This window comes from Protopterus annectens, chromosome 17.part0, assembly GCF_019279795.1.
Source record: "Protopterus annectens isolate FY-2018-M chromosome 17.part0, PAN1.0, whole genome shotgun sequence".
Lineage (NCBI taxonomy): Eukaryota > Metazoa > Chordata > Ceratodontiformes > Protopteridae > Protopterus > Protopterus annectens.
In genome coordinates, this window is record NC_056751.1 from 363501631 (window position 1) to 363517684 (window position 16054).

The following is a 16054-nucleotide window of genomic DNA, read 5'->3' on the forward strand; positions in this document are numbered from 1 at the left end:
TTTTTTTCTGTCTTTAGTAGTAGGTGTCCTGGATGCAGCAGGTCCTTGAAAGCTATAATCGCATTTTGTACAGCTAGCATCTTTTTTTGACTGATGTGAAGATGCCTTTGTTCTACGGTCCACGTGCCCTGAATATATTTGCCTGCCATGTGTGCTCCCCAGGCGTAATCCAGTGCATCTGTTGTCAGTGTTTGCCTGGCTGTGGGTTGTGTAAAAGGCTGTCCCTTGTTGAAGTGACAAGCTTGAGCCCACCATTGAAACTCCTGTTGAAGGCAAGGGATTAGTGGTATAACGGTTTCCAAACTTTGACAGTGTTGAGACCATACATTCTTTAGGTACCACTGTACTTTCCTCATATGCAGTCTGGCATATGGAATTAGTAGTATGCAGGATGCCATGTAACCTAAGGCTTGCAGAATTCTTCTTGCAGGGAGCTGGGTCTTTGTTGCCATCAATTGAAAGTATTGAGTCAGTTGTCCTTGTTTGTCTGGCGTGAGATAAGCCATCTGGGCCCCTGTGTTCAAGCTGGCACCCAGGAATATAATCCCTTGTGAGGGCACTAGTTTTGATTTCTTTTCTTTTACTGTGTACCCCAGGCAACTCAACTTTTTTACAAACGCCAGATGCTTTAGAAGAATGTCCTTGCTCTCTGCTTGAATCAGGCAGTCGTCCAGGTACGGATAAATTTGAATTCCTTTCTGTCTGCAAAATGCAAATACTGGTGCCAGGCACTTTGTAAAGACCCTGGGCGCAGTAGATAAGCCAAAGGGCAGTGCAGAGAATTGTTAGTGCATTGAACCAGCTATGAATCTGAGGTATCTTCTGCAGTTTTGTCTGATAGGGACATGCAGGTATGCCTCTTTGAGGTCCAAAGTCACAAGCCAAGCTTTCTTGCCCAGCATGGGAAGAAGCTGCTGTAATGTCAACATTCTGAATTTTGGAACATCCAGTTAAGTGTTTAGAGATGAAAGATCCAGAATGGGCCTCCAGGCCTTGTCCTTTCTGGGTACCAGAAAGAGTCTTGAGTAAAATCCTTGTCCTTGCTCCTGTGATGGTACCTTTTGAATACCTCTCATATCCATGAGTGCTGTAATTTGTTTTTGAGCCTCTGCCCATTGATTTGGTGGCAGATTTGGCATTCCTTTTAACCTTGGCAGAGTGTGAAAGTGGAACCTGTAAACTTGAAATTCAATGCTGAGAACCTATTTGTCTTTGGTGATCATTTGCCAATTGTGGTAGAAGAGTGCCAGTTTTCCTCCTAGGGGGGCTGCCAAGAGGGATTTGTTTGGCAGCTGTAGTGGGAAGTCATTGGAGCTGCTTTTTATATGGTTGTGGCCTGTATTCCCCTTCTTTCTGGCCTGATGCAACCCATTGTCGAGGTCTGTAAGGACATTGTGTTTGACCTCTACCTCTTGGACATCTGTATCTTCCCCTTTGAGGTCTGTCTGTAATTGGAAAGGACCAATTCTTAGTTGACCAGTTTCTGCTAAATCTAGGAGGCTGAACCTGTAAGAAATCCTTCACAGTTTGCATAGATTTTGCCTTATCCTCCATTTTCTTTAATACTTCTTCTGCCTTAACTCCAAATAACACATCCTGCAGCAAAGGTGCATCCAATAATTTTGCTTTAACATGATCTGGTAACGTATGTTCTTTTAACCAAGCATGTCTTCTAATGATAGAGCCTGTAACTGCTGCTCTGCAGGAGGCCTCTAGAGAATCAAAACCACATTGCAAAGTATGCTTCCACTTGTTCAGCTGCAGGCAATAAATCCTGCATTTCTTTAAAATTAGGAGGATCTGATTCTGGAAGCATCGTTTTGTTTTAACTGAGACAGCAAAAATTGCTAATATTTTAGCATGCGAAACTGGCAATTTAAGGCTCTCATTGCTAAAGTTGCAGAAGTATATACTTTCTTTCCCCATCTGTCTAATGCTCTGGAATCTGTCAGAGGGAACTGGATTCTTGGCTGATTAGGCCTCAACTCCTTTGGGTCCCTGAGAAATAGTTTCAGGGTCAGCGACAGGGCTTTTATACAGAAATTTATGCGAGTCAGGAACTCTGTAGTATCCGTCAGGTTTAACAGGGGCTGGAGGTAAAGAATCAGGATTTAAGATGGATTCAGTATACACATCATCCACAATATCTAACACTGGCAGAATAGCAAGGGGTCTGTGTTGAGGTAATAAAAGGAAGTCTCTGAGCCTTTCCTTGGATTGTGAGTAATCCTGGCCTTCCCAGTGGAAATGCTCCCTCATGGTATGTAGTGTTTCCCCAAAGGAGTTGCCCTCAGGCGGTGAGGTTGATGGAATTGATTCCTCAACATCAGAATCCTCATAAGGGGGTAAAGAGTATCCTAGGTCTGAGGATGAATCAGAAGAGATAGACACTTGGTCGGATGAGTCAGTCTGCATCCTGTCTAGGCCTTTTATTAGGAGGGGGATGGGACCCCCTGATCAGAGTAATTAGGTCTTCGGCCATTTTGAGCATTTGTTTCTTAGGCATGGAGGCCTGTCCTGGAGAATGCTGTATTTGTTTCTTTGACTTTAAAGGAGGCTTAGACTTAGCTGAGGGTTTAATGCTTAACTGAGTAGGTCTGAAGAAACCCTCTGTAGCTGTGGGTTGCTCAGCTACTCCAGATCCCTCTGAAAGGTTAGTCTCGGTAGGCTGAAGAGCTTGTGCGTCCGAAGGCCCAGCCATCTCCAAGTGAGAGTCAAAGGCGGCTTATGGTTCTACAGAAGCGGTCATCAGGGGGTACGAAGGCGCCTTGCTGAAAATGGGAGAACCGGTGACTGGCCTAGAAGAGGCTTAGTCAATTTTGGGCCTCGGATGCCTATCCTTGTCTTTGCGCTTTTTGTGTATTCCGGTCATCGGAAGTTCCGACGGCATGTTATAATTAAATTTTCTACCAAAATAATGTCAGGCAAAATCAAACCGACATTTAATAGTGCACTTGTTAAACCTAGCACAAAACCAACAACCAGTAACGTCGTGATCAGGGCCTAGGCACGGGATACAGTAGGAATGGAAATCCTTATGACGTATTTGCTTCCCACAAGAAATACGGTTATTAACTTTTACTGACATCGGTCTGAGGCAAGAAAAAGTTTCCCCAATGGGGAACTTAGCTTTGTATTAGACTTTGGTTCTGGATTTGGAATGAAAATCTCAGGAGTCGGCCGACCGGCACTTGCGAACTGCTTTTGCTTCGGGCACCGCGCGGCAAGAAAGACTGAAGAAAATGGTGTCAGCTGCATCTTATATACCCCTGTCGCACTGACGTCAGGGAGGAGGTGACAGCAACCGACGCCGGACCAAGACTTTGGAACTCTGGCCGACTGCAGGACCGCCTGACAGCAGGATAACCCAAGTGTTATGACTGCAGCAGTGTAACACAATGAATATCGGGTTTAAACTATTCCCGGCTCCACAAAGTCTGCTCTTTACTTTTTCCTTTAGAACTGTTCTAAATCTCAAAGTAAGCACTCCATTTTCATTCTAAAGCCCTGCACTTGCTGATGTAAGTAATCTTATAAGTAAGCACTATAACTAAAGCACTACACCCTCGTATACTTCCTTTAAGTACTTGGCTCCCTATTGGTCCTTTTTGAGCAGTCAAAAAGTAGTTCCTTACACTATTCTGCCATGTCCAAAAGTCAGTTTCGGGTTTACTCTCCAGTCCAGCTGGTGAATCTTGGAATCCTGAGGCAATGTTACAACTGCCTTATGTACACAGACCACCCTCTCCTCCTCCCAACAAGCTCAAATATATGTGAGAAATGCAACTATATAGCCAAACTGGAGGCTGAGCTCTCTCAACCCAATAATGACGCAGTCAGTCAGGAGGAGAAGGTAACCACACATAGCACAAATCCAGTCTCGCATAGACCTATCGCAACAGCAAACCAAACACAAACACACAAAAACATACTCGGAGGCTCTAAATAAAAATCTGCCCAAGCAGCAGAGACCTCCAAAGCAGACATCCAAGCAACCGCTACCCCACAACAATACCCACATCACATAGTTCACAACCTCAGTGTGCCACACAGTCACAGCCATTAAGGCTAAACACCACACTTAATACACTTGCAATAGGTGACTCTATTGTCAGACACACTGACGTCCCACTCACCAGGCTGAACAAGGAGAAGGTCACTGTAAGCTGCCTGTCGGGTGCCAGGATCTGCCACATAACACAAGCACTCAGGTCACTCCAAAGCAACTACAAATATGACTCCGTCATTGTCCATGCTGGTGTAAATGACATGCGACGTACCTCCCTGGACTACATGAAAAGAGTCCTAGAAGAGCTCTCTGATCATGTAGCCCAGGATGGTAAGACCCTGACCTTGAGTAGCATCTTACCCCTCACCAAGAATGATGCCACAGTATAAAGACAAAATGATCAATTTTAACAATTGGCTAAAGTATTGGTGTCATTCAAAGGGGATCCAGTGTCTGTCAGCCTGGGATGACATGCTTGACAAGCCACGTTGCTTCGCTAGGGACGGCTTGCACCTGTCACTCCTGGGCTTTCGAATACTGGCTAAGGCTCTTGACACCCCTATACTGCCTTTTTTAGGCAAGGCTCAAAAGACAAACCCACCTCCATAGACAACAGAAGGAAAAAGAAACTAAGGGTAATGCTGCTCAACACCAGAAGTCTAAACCTCAAGATGCATGCACCCGAGGCTCTCCTCAGTATGGAGAATATCGATATCTGTGCAGCAACAGAAACCTGGTTCAAGGCTCCTGAGAGCACCCCAGCACTACCAGGTTTTACCTCATACCATGCTTTTCGGCCCCAAAACTCGGACCGAACCACAAAAGGAGGGGGATTATCCATATTCAAAGATGCCCACAACTCCAGGTTAGTGGCACTGCATGAAGCATCAAAGACCATCCATGTGCAACTAACATTGGGCAAAACTGCCTTTCAGTTTGTAGCCAGCTACAGACCACCCTCCCAAACTCAGGAACCCTACTCTGCTTTCCTGAGAACACTAGAGAATATGAAGATCTCTCCAAACACCATTATATTGGGTGACTTCAACTACCCAAACATAGACTGGGAGCACTACTCAAGCCCAAACACCCTCGCCCAATGGTTCCTAGAATTTATAAACTCAAATGCTATGGAATAACTGGTCACAACTCCCACAACAGGGGAAAACATATTGGACCTGATCATCACCAACATGGGGACTCTCTGTTCCATACCAGAGGTATACCCCTCATTGGTAAGATCTGACAATAAATTAATCTCACTGGACATCCATATCCCGCCCCCACACCCAGCCAAGGAAACCACGGTGAAGAACTTCTCAAAAGCAAACTTCACATTTCTCAAAACAGAGGTGGAATCCTTCAAAGCCCCCGGGCCAGTGGAAAATATGGCCCAAACTGCAGAATCCTTCACAAACGCATTCTATGGACACCTACAGGAATGCATGGATCGTGCTATCCCAAATAAAACCAAGACTCACTCCTCCAAACGCAGGGGACCTGTCTGGTGGACCCCAACCATAAATAAACTATACAACAGAAGGAGGAAGCTACTACATGATAAGAGCAAAATCCCAAAAAGGGAAGGCATCTCTGATCAGTACTAGCAAGACACTATGATCCCTCATAAAATCATCTAAGGCCAGCTTCGAAAGAAAAATTGCACAAGACGTTAAAGATAATCACAAGGCCTTCTTTAGCTATGTCAGGAACCTGGGTGGCAACTCCCAGATATGCTCTGAGTTAGTGCAAAATGACAAAAAATACAGGGAACCCTCAGACATTGCCAACATCCTAGCAGACAGGTTCAGTGCAAACTCCACCGCCCTTCCCCCCCAAAAGAGCAAATGTCTATCCCAACAGAGTGTAGCCTCCCTGACATCACAGATGCACAGGTGAGAGCTGCCCTCTCCAAAGAAAAAACACAGCATCAATGGGACCGGACGGTGTCCCGGGCTGCGTCTTACACGAGCTCTAAGAAGAACTGAACCCTCACATAAAGTCACTGTTCAATCTCAGCCTTTCTACAGGATATGTACTCAAGGAATGGCGTACAGCAACAGTGGTCCCACTCCACAAAGGTGGTGCCACAATGGACCCCAGAAACTATCGCCCTATAAGCCTGACTAGCCTGGTCTGCAAAGCTATGGAGCATATCATCATGGAACTCCTAAACAAAGATATTGGGAACCTCCAAATACTGGATCCTACGCAATTCGGCTTTGTTAAGGGCAGATCTTGCCTCTTGAACCTGGTTGACTTTTTTGAAACAGTCACCAAGGCCATAGATGAAGGGAAGGTAGTCCACACAGCCTACCTGGACCGCGCAAAAGCCTTCAACACAACACCCCACTCGGGCATCATAAATAAGCTCACCAGCTTAAATATCAACCCCTATGTCACAAGATGGGTTGCAAACTGGCTCAGGGATAGAACCCACATGGTCAGAATTGCAGGTGCCATGTCAGACTCTAAACCAGTTACAAGTGGCATCCCACAAGGCTCAGTCCTGGGACCTCTCTTGTTCAGTATATATTTCTCTGAGGTACAGGCTAACATGGGAGGACTATGGCTGAACAAGATTGCAGATGACTGCAAACTGGGTGCCATAATCGACTCGCCGACTGACACAAGCAACCTCCAAAAGGGTCTCACAGAGACGGATAACTGGTGCCAGAGCCATGGCCTAAAGCTAAATGCCAAAAAGTGCATAGTCATCCCCTTTGGGAAAAACAAAGTGCCCACAAATTACCACATAGGTGGTAATCCATTAAGTACGGAAGAAGTAATTAGGGATTTGGGGACCCAAGTAGATAGCAATCTCTCTTTTTGACAATCATATTGCCAAAGTGGTTAGAAAGACCTTCTATATAGCCCACGTTATCACGAAAGGGTTCACATCTAGATCAAGAGAGGTCATTGTGCCCCTCTACTCATCAGGCCCATAATTGAATACAATGCCCCATTTGGGATGTACCTTACCAGATGCCTGCAGCAACTGCAGAGACCCCAAAAGTACCTCACCAAGAGGATCAAGGGACTCAGATGCCCTATGCAGTTAGGCTAAAGAAACTCCAGCTGTACCCGGTTGCTTACCGCCTACTCAGAGGCGATCTGTGTCTGACGTATAAAGCCATGTCCAACCCAGAATTAATGAACATGCCCCACCTCAGGAAATCCAAATCTTAGAGCTACACGCTCCAGGGACTTAAACCTCAGCACAGAAATAAACGGGACATGCTGGAGAGACAGATTCATATCCCAGAGGCTCCCCTCACTCTGGAACAAAATCCCAATCCATGTTAGGCAGAGCCCCTCAATGACCCTCTTCTGAAGGAGATTGGAGACTGTAAAGTGGTGACTGGGGAAAGTGTAGTTAAGCAGCATAGAATGGTGGTCTGTAGGATGACGTTGGTGATCAAGAAGCGGAGGAGTGTGAAAGCAGTGCCAAGGATTAAATGGTGGAAGTTAAAAAAAAAAAAAGGGTGATTGTGAGGTGGAATTCGGGGAAGAGTTACGACAGGCACTGGGAGGCAATGAAGAGTTACCGAATAGCTGGGTAACTACAGCAGAGCTAGTAAGGGAGACTGCTAGGAAGGTGCTTGGTGTGACATCTGGACAGAGGAAGGAGGACAAGGAGACATGGTGGTGGAATGAGGAAGTACAGGAGAGTATACAGAGGAAGAGGCTGGCGAAGTAGTAGTGGGATTGTCAAAGAGATGAGAAAGTAGACATGAGTATAAGGAGATGAGGCGCATGGCAAAGAGAGAGGTGGCGAAGGCTAAGGATAAGGCATATAGAGAGTTGTATGAGAGATTGGACACTAAAGAGGGAGAAAAGGACCTGTACCAATTGGCTAGACAGAGGGACAGAGCTGGGAAAGATGTGCAACAGGTAAAGGTGATAAAGGACAGTGAGGGAAACGTACTCACAAGTGAGGAGAGTGTTGAGTAGATGGAAAGAGTACTTTGAAGGTCTGATGAATGAAGAGAATGAGAGCGAGAGAAGGTTGGATGATGTGGGTATAGTGAATCAAGAAGTGTAGCAGATTAGCAAGCAGGAAGTAAGGACAGCTATGAAGAGGATGAAGAATGGAAAGGCTGTTGGCCCAGATGACATACCAGTTGAAGCATGGAGGTGCTTAGGAAAAATGGCAGTGGAATTTTTAACCAGACTGTTTAATAAAATTTTGGAAAGTCAGAGGATGCCTGAGGAGTGTAGAAAAAGTGTTTTGGTACCTATCTTTAAGAATAAGGGTGATGTGCAGAGCTGCAGTAACTACAGAGGGATAAAATTTATCAGTCGCAGCTTGAAGTTATGGGAAAGAGTAGTGGAAGCTAGGTTAAGAAGGGAGGTGATTATTAGTGATCAGCAGTATGGTTTCATGCCAGAAAAGAGCACTACAGATGCAATATTTGCTCTGAGAGTGTTGATGGAGAAATACAGAGAAGGTCAGGAGTTGCATTGTGTCTTTTTGGACTTAGAGAAAACATATGACAGGGAGCCTAGAGAGGAGTTGTGGTATTATAAGGAAGTCGGGAGTGGCAGAGAAGTATGTAAGAGTGGTACAGGATACGTACAAGGGTAGTGTGACATTGGTGAGGACTGCGGTGAGAGTGACAGATACATTTAAGGTGGAGGTGGGATTACATCAGGGATCAGCTCTGAGCCCTTTCTTATTTGCAGTGCTGATGGACAGGTTGACAGATGAGATTAGACAGGAGGCCCCGTAGACTATGATGTTTGCAGATGACATTGTGATATGGAGTGAGAGTAGGGGACCAGGTTGACGAGATGCTGGAGAGGTGGAGATGTGCTTTATAGAGGAGAGGAATGAAGGTCAGCAGGGCTAAAACAGAATATATGTGTGTAAATGAGAGGGAGGGTAGAGGAATGGTGAGGATGCAAGGAGTAGAGTTGGTAAAGGTGGATGAGTTTAAGTACTTGGGATCAACAGTTCAGAGTAATGGAGAGCGTGGAAGAGAGGTGAAGAGAGTACAGGCAGGGTGGAATGGGTGGAGAAAAGTGACAGGAGTGATTTGTGATAGACGTGTACCAGTGAGTGAGTGAAAGGGAAGGTCTAGAAGAGGGTAGTGAGACCAGCTATATTATATGGGTTGGAGTCAGTAGCACTGACGAAAAGGCAGGAGTCAGAGCTGGATGTGGCAGAGTTAAAGATGTTAAGATTTGCACTGGGTGTGACTAGGATGGACAGGATTAGGAATCAGTATATTAGAGGGTCAGCTCAGGTTGGACAGTTTGGAGACAAAGCAAGAGAGGCGAGATTGCATTGGTTTGGACATGTGCTGAGGAGGGACGCTGGGTATATTGGGAAAAGGATGCTAAGGATGGAGCTGCCAGGTAAGAGGAAGGCCTAAGATAAGGTTTATGGATGTGGTGAGAGAGGACATGCAGGCGGTTGGTGTGAAAGAGCATGATGCAGAGGACAGGAAGAAATGGAAACAGATGATCTGCTATAGCGACCCCTAACGGGAACAGCCGAAAGAAGATGATGATGATATATATATATATATATATATATATATATATATATATATATATATATACACACACACAAATATATACATATATATATATATATATATACACACACACACAAATATATACATACATATATATATATATATATATATATATATATATATATATATATACACACACACACACACAAATATATACATATATATATATATATATATATATATATATATATATATATATATATATATATATATATATATATACACATATACACAGAGAAATATATATATATATATATATATATATATATATATATGCATATACACACAAAACTGATAAAATGTGTTGCTATATACATAGCAGCACAGTGGTGAAAACTGAGAATATGAAATTATAAAAAAGAGAATGCACACTGCAACGTATAATATTTAAAAAGAAAAGCAATTAAGTTACCTCTAAATTTGAATTTTTGCGGTAAGGTGTTTAACTCTCTTCAACAGTACATTACACTGTACTCTGCAATGAAAGCAGTGTAAGGTAACCAGAAATGTTTTTTCTGCAGCATATTAACTCTCAAATAACTTAACCACACCAATCCTCCAAATATAAGCATCAGTCAGAAGTTTACTTTTGCTAAATTCTGGCTTTTATGGCAATGTTTAATAAGATATTTTATCTTCATACAAAATGCAAAAAAGGTTATTCCTTTAGGATTTATTACTTTTGATGTAATTCAGAGCAAAGGTTACTCTTGCTCCACCCCAGAAGTACCACAGTTTTGTGTCTCCCCATACAAAGGGACCTCTGGAAATTATGACATCCTGCTCTGGGTCTACCCTATATACACAATACCACTACCCATGATTCTCAGCATCCCCATCATGTTGCATGCGGAAACACCACAAATTTTCATCTATCCATAAGAAACATCACATGGATATGATGCAAGTGTGCCCAAAACCATCCTTCATGTGAAGTGTAAAGGATGCCATGGCAACTTCAGACATTTTCTAATATAATGATAGCATGCCTTACTTTCATCTAGTAACGACTTGTAAGGAGGATAGGATAATTAACAGGGGTAACACAGGTACTACAGATGCACTGCATATAAAACAATGACTATACAATGATACCTCATTACTTTTCAAAAATTAGTATGCTGATTGGACAGAACAACCATTGTGCCCACTTTAAATCAAACATATACTAAAAGAAAAAAGCCCAGCGCTAAAGTACCATTGAATGGCCAGACTTTCTTCTATTTGTGTATGCTACACATGTGTACATATCAACTGTCCAGGTTTTCACACAATGTCCAGATTTGTCTCTTATATGTTTGGCGAGTGAAGTCACTAAACAATGACACGCATTTGAGTTTCAGACTTTATATCGTTAAGACAATACATGCAGACAAATCTAGCATCTTTACAAGTTTGTAAGAGCAACATTTACAATCAATCCCTATTTTGGAGCCTTAGTCCCCTATGGCTCTGTTCACATTTCATGAGCTAAGAGGTTGAGAGGTACATATGGAGGGCATAGCAAATGCAAGGAAAATCAGGTACATTCTGTAAAACTAAAGAAATGTACATGACTTTCCTTATATCTCTTTCCTGTCTCTCTTGTACCTCTAAACTATCCAGATTTTATAGTTAAAAAAAAAAAAATATTCCCCCCTCCATTGCTTGTATTGACTTACTATGCAAGCATAGGAAAGCAAGTTCCATATGCATGTGCAGGAAATGATGCAGAGGAATACTATGGCACTGTTATACAAAGACATTATTTAATTTCCCTAATACTGTTGGAAAATCCTGGACCCTTCTTCCCAATGAACTTTCCTCTCGTACCTCTATATCACTCTTTAAAACCAAATTGAAACTTCTCCTCAGAACACACTGGTTGTACCCCTGTACTAAACCTGACTGATCAACTAGCTCTTACTTGGTTCAACCTACCCTCCTCTTCTCAGTAATCAAGTTTCTTTTCTTAATAACAACTTACCTTGTCCTTCTATACTATTACTTGCATCTTCAGAATCTCATTAAGGAGACTACTTTTACTAATATATTGTATAATTTCAGCTCCTACTTTTTCTTTATGACTACTTGTATACTAATTTATTGTATAATTCAGCTGCCAGCTTTTTCTTTATGATTTATTGCAACTACATTTTGTATTGTACTAATTGTATCTGTATATTTTGCACTATGTTATGAACGAATAACCTCTTTGATGTTTCTCTGTACTGCACCTGCAATGTTCATTGTATATATTAATTTTTGCATATGTGATTTTGTTGGTTTCCTCGGAGCTTATCTCCCCGGGCCTCTACTGAAAATGGACATATATCCAGTTAGACTAGCCCAGTCAACAAATGTAAAATAAAATGAAATAAATAAATAAAATAAGCAATATCTTTCTTAAATAATGTCATCACATAATACCAATAAATGACTCATGGGTGTGGGTATATGAGGATTTACCCACAGCTGGCTTTGTTTACTCACTCGGGCAAACTGCTTGATTCTAAAAGCACAAAACTGCACATAATGAAAATGAACATTTTCACTCAAAGCAGAACAAAATAATGATACAGAAGTCTCAACAAAAAATGTTCCTTCTTCAAGTTACCACTGACCTTCAATAAAATAAAAACACAGTATGCAGGTCTTTCCCTGTTTGAATTCTTATCTCAGTAGTTTTTGTGTCCAAGAACGAAAGGACGAACAGCTTTAAACACATGCAAGTATTTAATGTCTGCAGTTCTTTTAGGCAGCAAAGGCAAAGTACCTTTTTTGTTTGGTTTTAAAATAAATCAATTATAATAAAACAAATGAAAAACTATTTACATAGGTCCACAACTGATTAATACATCAAAGTTGTACATAACAGCAATTAATATTTTTCAAGCAAGTTAAGCCAAGATTTATGTCTAATATTCCTTTATAGTATGCAATTTCACTACTGCATACATTTTTTCAACACTAGATGAGGTAGTTTTCTAAGTCTTAATTACGTTTCTGGCTATAGCAAGAATCGGCAAAAGAAGAGGCACTTGTGTTTTTGAAATTCTCAGGAACTGGAGCACTAAATAAAACTAAAGATTTCAAAATATTACATCCAACTACAAAGCTTGAATGAAGTTATTAATTTCTTTCCAAAAAAAAGGGGAGATTACTTCAAATTCATATACCATATGCATCAAATCAGCTATTTCAGAATCACAACTCCAGCATTTATTTGATGTGTATATATTGGTAATTTTGTTAGTAGTGACAAAACCTCTGTGTAAAAATGTCCAACTGAAAAATTTCCAGTAGAATGACAATGCAGTTGTATCTGTATACTTTAATATTATTTTCTTGTATTCTTCAGAGAAGTCTTTTTTATTAATTTTTTGAGCAATTCCAATAGGAATTGTCTAAATGGATCCATGCCAGTTGATCTGCAGCCCCTCCACTCCCTGTTGATTAAATACACCAACTCAGAGACTGCACTACATTGAGGAAAATGGTAAATTTTCCCGATCACTGTAAAGTAATTTCCATTCAAAAGCTTCAGGTTTTCAGAAATTTGATCATATTGCCTTGCTGATATGAATTTCAACTTTCTGAAAACTCAATCAACTGACAGGGGTCTGCCTAAATATGTGAAATCTAATTTAAAAAATGTATAAATTAGTGACACATATAATTTATTTTTCATTGCATTATTACTGATACTTATTAAAAATTCCAATAATTTGGGGAACAATTTCTTATATAGGTTAAATATCTTATAAATCTCTGGGTTCACAAAGTCTCTAAATATTTGTAAAATTAACCAATTCTTAGAATCTTGATTGTATTTGGACCATTACTATTTAAGAATTGATTCCAATAAATTAAGTTACTTTGTTGTTTCAATACTACTATTTTGCTGAAGTTTCGAGTTTCCAAGCAATCATTTGTATTAGCAATTGGAAACATAGAAAATATAAAGTCTTTAATACAATGGTTAGACTATGTGAACATTTGGAAAGAAGAAATTGTGTTATTTAAATAGGGAATTTGGGAACAGGGTGTAATTCCATTTACTCAAAAACTTTTAATAACCAGATAAAACTATTAGGGACTATTTCTTTATGACTGGTTTATATTATTTACTTATAATATTTCTTGATGCATTTGTTTCCATTTAGAATCATAAAATGAGTTTATCCACAATGCTGTATTGTTTACAATTGTTGAAGTAGCATACAATTGAATATCAGGGAATCCTGTTCCACCATTATCCCAGTCTTTTCTTTGTCAATCAAAGGAAAGTCTTGGTTTATTAGGATGCCAAAAATGTAAGTAGAATATTGTGTTTTCATCATCAATTTCTGGTGGACATAGTACTAAAGATTGTAAGACAAACAATATTTTAGGGAGAATTAACATCTTAAGCATTAATCATTCTTCCATGGTAAAAAAATAATTTGTTCCAGTTTGTGACTAAACTTAAAATGTTATCAACAACCTGTTGAAAGCTTGTTTGTATTATTTCTTTACTATTAGGTATAATTATTATACCAAGGAACTTCATTTGACTGCTATTCCAATTGAAGTTAAAATATTTTTGTATGAATTTTTAAATGTTTTATTAATTATGTACTTGTTTTATTATGATTAAATCTTAAGTTTGAGATTTCTTTAAATTGACTCAGAATTACAAAAAAAATGTCTGGACACACCGGAAAAGGCTACAAGTTATTTAATTCCAAAGTCAAGATAATATACAAGCACTTTCATCTTGCTACAATGCTGGGATTTTTCAAGTTCAAGAAAAACAATTAATACATCATATATATAATCTCTCCTTAAAAAGGAGTCAACGTTTTCTTAAAGAGACATTCCTCTCTTCTCATAAATTTACTTTAAATTAAACTCCATGAAGTTGTAAAATTAATAAAGCATATAAAAATATACTTTTTAAGTTTTTTTATGATGATGGGATTAAATGTTATGTATATTTTTATATGCTTTATATATACGCTTTATTAATTTTACAACTTCATGGAGACTAAATTTATGAGAAGAAAGAGGAATGTCTCTAAGAAAATGTTGGCGTCGTTTTTAAGGAGAGAGTATATATGACGATGTATTAATTGTTGTTTTTCTTGCACCTGAAAAAGCCCAGCATTGTAGCAGGATGAAAGCGCTTGTATATTATCTTGACTTTGGAATTAAACAACTTATAGTCTTTTCCAGGGTGTCCAGACCATTTTTTTTTTGTTTGAAGTTACTAGTACTATATGGTCTGTGTGTTTTCACATTTTCTTTTTTACGACTCATAGAATTAAGTTTTAAAGAATTGTTTATATTTCCTATTGTTACTAACTCAGCAAAGAATTTAATCTTTATTTCAAAAATCTTTTATTTCAATACAATTAAGGTTCTTATTGAATCTAATACTATTAGAAAGGGCTCTATAGCCAATGCAAAAAGTAAAGGTGATAATGGACAACCTTGTTTTGTGACTATGTAATTTAAAGGGCTTAGAAAGAAAATAACCTATTTTAACATACACACAAGAGTTACTGTATATATAATTAATGCAATTATCTCAGGTAATAATTTATACAATAAGTGTTTTAAACAAGTATGACCAATTAACAGTCAAAAACCTTATGTAAATTGAAACTATTGATAGAAAGTTATTTTTTTTTATTTGCATATACTATTAATGTATTATTCTTAATATAGTATCCTATACTTGTCTTTTTAAAATAAACCAACTTTTATCATGGTTAATTAGTTTAGGTACAAGTAGATTAATTCAGTTAGCTAAAATGGACATGAACATCTTTAGTCCACATTTAAAAATGAAATGAGTCTGTATAATGAGCACTTTTGTAGGATCCTTATCTTGTTTTAAAATAGGTGATACAAGAGAATATTTCCATGACAGGGGGACTTTAGCAGTTGTTTTTATTTCTATATAGATCTTATCTACAATTTTAACTGCATCATCCAGTAGTATTTATTATAGTTCTGGTGTAAGGCCATCTAAGCCCGGTGCCTTATTTTTTAAAATTGTTTTATTCAATCTTTTATTTCCATTAAAGTGAATGGTCTATCAATTTTTTTATTTGTTCACTTGTAATTTTATTATTTATATTTCCCTTAGAGAGGTTTTAACTATATCATTATCTAGGTTGTTTGTACCATTTATATTTTCATAAAATATTTTAAAGCCCTCAAAATACCTTTAATATCTGGTCTTCCATCTTTTTTATTATTTAAACACATTATAATTTCTATGATATGATTTAGTTTACTCATTTTCTTTGCTCTAAGAGCAAGTTTACGGAAAATTAAAGGGTTTACTGAATATGCCTAAAGTTTAAAATTTTCCAGGTTTATTGAAACTTTATGATTTAGAATTTCAAAATATTTTTAATTTAAGTTTTTAAGGTTAGTCTGACTGACACTGTCAATTGGTTTAAGATTTAACTTTAATGTGTATATTTGGCCTGTAGTGTATTCAATTCTCTGTTCCATTCTCTTGTTTTAC